Below are 3,896 nucleotides of genomic sequence, written 5' to 3'. Positions count from 1 at the left end.
TGAATTACCCATTTGTGTGAACTAAAGTATCCACACCTTTCATTGTGTATCTGCATTTATTACAAACGTTTATTCATTCTTGGCAATTTGTTCAGGTAACTTTATATTACATTAGGAGTAAAACATCTTTTCTTTCACCAGAAAAAGGTCTACTGCATGACTGCAGTTATCGGCACATCAATATTAGGAGGCTGTGTGGTCCAGTGGTTAAAGAAAGGGCTTGTAACCAGGAGATCCCCGGTTCAAATACCACCTCAGCCACTGACTCATTGTGTGACCCCGAGCAAGTCACTTAACCTCCTTGTGCTCCGTCTTTCGGGTGAGACGTAGTTGTAAGTGACTCTGCAGCTGATGCATAGTTCACACACCCGAGTCTCTGTAAGTCGCCTTGGATAAAGGCGTCTGCTAAATAAACAAATAATAATTAAATGGACCATTCAAATCTGTCAGAAATGTGAGTACTAATCATGTAATATATAAGCTGTTCTCAAAGAAAATAGGTAAATGTCAGGCTTAATGCGTCCACACACCATTAAAATAGTTCAGTTACAATTCCCAGCAGCGCAACGAACCGTGGAAATGAATACGAATACCATGCACTGTACTTTTATTTTAAAATAATGTGTTATGCCCCATATTAACAGAGGTCCATATTGCATAAGTAGGGCTTGAAGTTTTCAGGTTTTATTTTTAATCAGGTGAAGTCCCTTTAAACAAATTGAGCTTATTCTGTTTAATAACACTGTGTAACAATTTTTTTTTTTTTTTTGGTTCCTGGGTAGTAAGTGTTATTTCCTAATTGCTTATGCCTCAAAAGTATAGAAAATGGCTATTATTCCCCACAAACTTTATTTTTGTGACCAGGACAGTGATATTTTGAAATTTACCTATTTTCCAGAACATTCCAGAGAGATTCAGTGCTGAGTAAACTTGGAGTAACTTCTAGAACTTTCCAGTAATATAAATAGTAGTATAAATACAGGGGCCTTAAGCCCACCAGTTCAGTTTAGTTCCAGCTGCCTAAGTGGATACATATCTGCATTTTTCTGAGATGGCATCAAGGTCATAGGAGACTTCAAAATGGTGGCATTCCTGATGGGTCTCCAAGGCGGTTTTACCAAGTTTCCCTGCTATCTTTGCCTTTGGGACAGCAGGGACACCAAGGCGCACTACCACAGGCGGGACTGGCCACAGCGGACTGAGTTCTCTGCATTTAATCCTGTACTTCAGAATACTGTAATCTGCCAAGTGTTTAACCTGTAGTACTTTGTATTTAATCACATCCTGATGTAACTATCACTATTTAATCATATCCTGATGTAACTATCACTATTTAATCACATCCTGATGTAACTATCACTATTTAATCATATCCTGATGTAACTATCACTATTATCTGCTGTATTATTGAATTGTGGTTTGTCACACTTGTACTTTGTTTGAACAAAAGTTATTGTATTTCTTGCTCTTTATTGTATTACTTGTATTGTAACACTTGAAATGTATTTGCTTACGATTGTAAGTCGCCCTGGATAAGGGCGTCTGCTAAGAAATAAATAATAATAATAATAATAATAATAATAATAATAATAATAATAATAATAATAATAATAATAATAATAAAGGCATAGTGTGGACAGGGCCAATATTCAACAGACACATTTTCATCGTTATCTACATTTTCTGTTTTGCTTAAATTGTGTTTTGGTTACAACTAATATTTCCAAAATGTTATGTCTAGGTATTACAAAACTACTTTATCTTTATATATGGTTAAGTGAATATTCAAGATTATTGTAAATAAACAATATTAAAAGAATCTACTAACTTAACAGATTTAAATTATTCTCACTAACACGGCCACAACTGCTGCTGCTACCATTATAAAATACGGTATTTTGCAGATCGTGAAAATGTGTGAAAATACTGTGGTCCTGATTGCTCCACTGGGCGAGGAGGACAGGTATAGCAGAGGAATTTTAAGAAACTGGAGGTTGGTATACGTGTTATACGAGTGTTATATATGTTATATTTTTAAATGTATCTTAAGCAGAATAAAAATGGATTCAGTTTACTATTGTGAAGTATCTCAAATGCACAGTTTACAGAAATTTGAAATTGAATACAGGCTGTAGACCTGAGTTAGGAGCGCAGGTACACTCCGTAGAGTTGGCATTACAATGAGAATTCTAAAAAACTGTCTGTTTCTAGGAGTTTCATGAGAGCTAATGTGGACACAGGAAACAAGACGGTTTGGAAATTGCAGACTTTCAAACACCAACTTCAGATGGATGGCAGCAGTTGTGGTGTTCTAATATTAAATGTAAAAAGCTAACATTACTATCTTAAATTGTATCTTTTTGTGTTTAATTTTTACATTACATCTTTGCTTTGTTTTTCAGTTTGCAGAACAGTACCTTACAAGTGGATCAATTGATCAGGTGGAAACCAGCCCAGCATCTATAAGAGCAGAAAGACTGGAGATTGCTGGCCTCCTTATGGAAAATCAGGGTAACACATTACTGTGTACAGGTTTAAAACAACTGGAAGACTACCATGTAATTTGAACACTTTTGAATATATAGCAGATTGAATGAGGAACATGAAAGGAAAGGACACAACAGTCCAGGACTGAACAACACAACTGAGAGAATCTATTGAGCCGTTCTGCCTCGTGCTTTTTGTAAAATGTTTATTATATTTGCAGTAATGAAGGGCTGATATACAATACTGTGTTGAAAGCCACAATCTATGGCATTGCGTAGAACTCATCTCTCTGTGATACCTAATATAAATACAATCCCTAATTGCCATTGACTGCATCAATAAACACTTCTTGTTCACAATATTATTCCTAAATGTAATTTCCATAGATGCTACATGTACATGTTGAACTATACTGCTTTAAAATGTGACAACTTTATATTTGAAAATATTGATCAAAATAATTAGGGTTTTAGTTTGTCTAATTTGTTTGCTTTATCATTAATACGTTTTACTGTTTAGATTTTTTTTTTAAACTATAGGAGCATTGTACATTGTTATGTTTTTTAATTTGATTAAAACTAATGTTTGCACATCCAGATGTTATGACCCCTTTATATATATATATCCTAAATAAAGGGTGTGTGCAAGTGTTTGTGTGTTTTAATGCATATTAACCTATGTGCATTTCTGTATTTTGGTTGAATAAAAAATGCAATATTGCCTTGAAGTCATGTATACTTCCAATAAATATTTGAAAGGTTCCTTATAGGGTATGCATTAACTACATCCTTACATTTTAATGGTAATGTTTATTTGAAGTACTGCACAAAAACTTGGTCTTATTTTGTCCTCATGTATTCCCATCATAGGGATGTCCCAGGGCCCTAGCTCACAGGCCCAGCATGGAGGCAAGGTAGAACAACACATGGGTGAGGGGAAGTCAAAGGAGGTTTTTAGAATGCATGGCTTTATCAGATAAGGCTATCCTGTCTGGGCCCAAAGGAGTGAAGGGAGACACGGAGGATTCACTCTAATGAGTTAACACAGCATTTGACCAGAAGGGTCTCCAGCCCTTTTTACAGGCTACTGGAGAATACATCTGGTCTAAAATAGCCAGAAAGGCAGAAGGCGCAAAGGTCATTGAGCCAAAATGGCCGGTATCTGTGCGGGGCTGTTTCAGAGCCTAAGAGACGCAGAGCCTTCCAAATAGGTATATTAGAGTTTTGGGTTAAATTAAATAAATACAACTGAAGGGGTTATTTGGAGGAAATAAACATTATCATTAAGGAGATTGTTTATTTTCGTTAAGATTAAAACCTGGAAACAATTCTATAAACAAAAACTGTTTAATCATGTTTGTTTGTATGTTTTTTATTTTTTTTTAAAAAGCTACAATGTTATCCTTAGCT

The 3,896-nt window shown here is 35.2% G+C and overlaps 1 long non-coding RNA gene across 1 annotated transcript; it reads left to right on the top strand.

The window, feature by feature from the left end:
• The first annotated feature begins 1,853 nt into the window (after window positions 1-1,853).
• On the top strand, window positions 1,854-2,940 carry LOC131737632 (uncharacterized). The gene is made up of 3 exons (XR_009329277.1): window positions 1,854-1,993; window positions 2,212-2,323; window positions 2,403-2,940. It is a non-coding gene; the product is annotated as an uncharacterized LOC131737632 (long non-coding RNA).
• The last annotated feature ends 956 nt before the right edge of the window (window positions 2,941-3,896 follow it).

The sequence above is a fragment of the Acipenser ruthenus genome, chromosome 7 (assembly GCF_902713425.1).
Source record: "Acipenser ruthenus chromosome 7, fAciRut3.2 maternal haplotype, whole genome shotgun sequence".
NCBI classification, from domain to species: domain Eukaryota; kingdom Metazoa; phylum Chordata; class Actinopteri; order Acipenseriformes; family Acipenseridae; genus Acipenser; species Acipenser ruthenus.
Note: the sequence above shows the minus strand (reverse complement) of the source record. Positions and strands in the feature narration are given on the sequence as shown.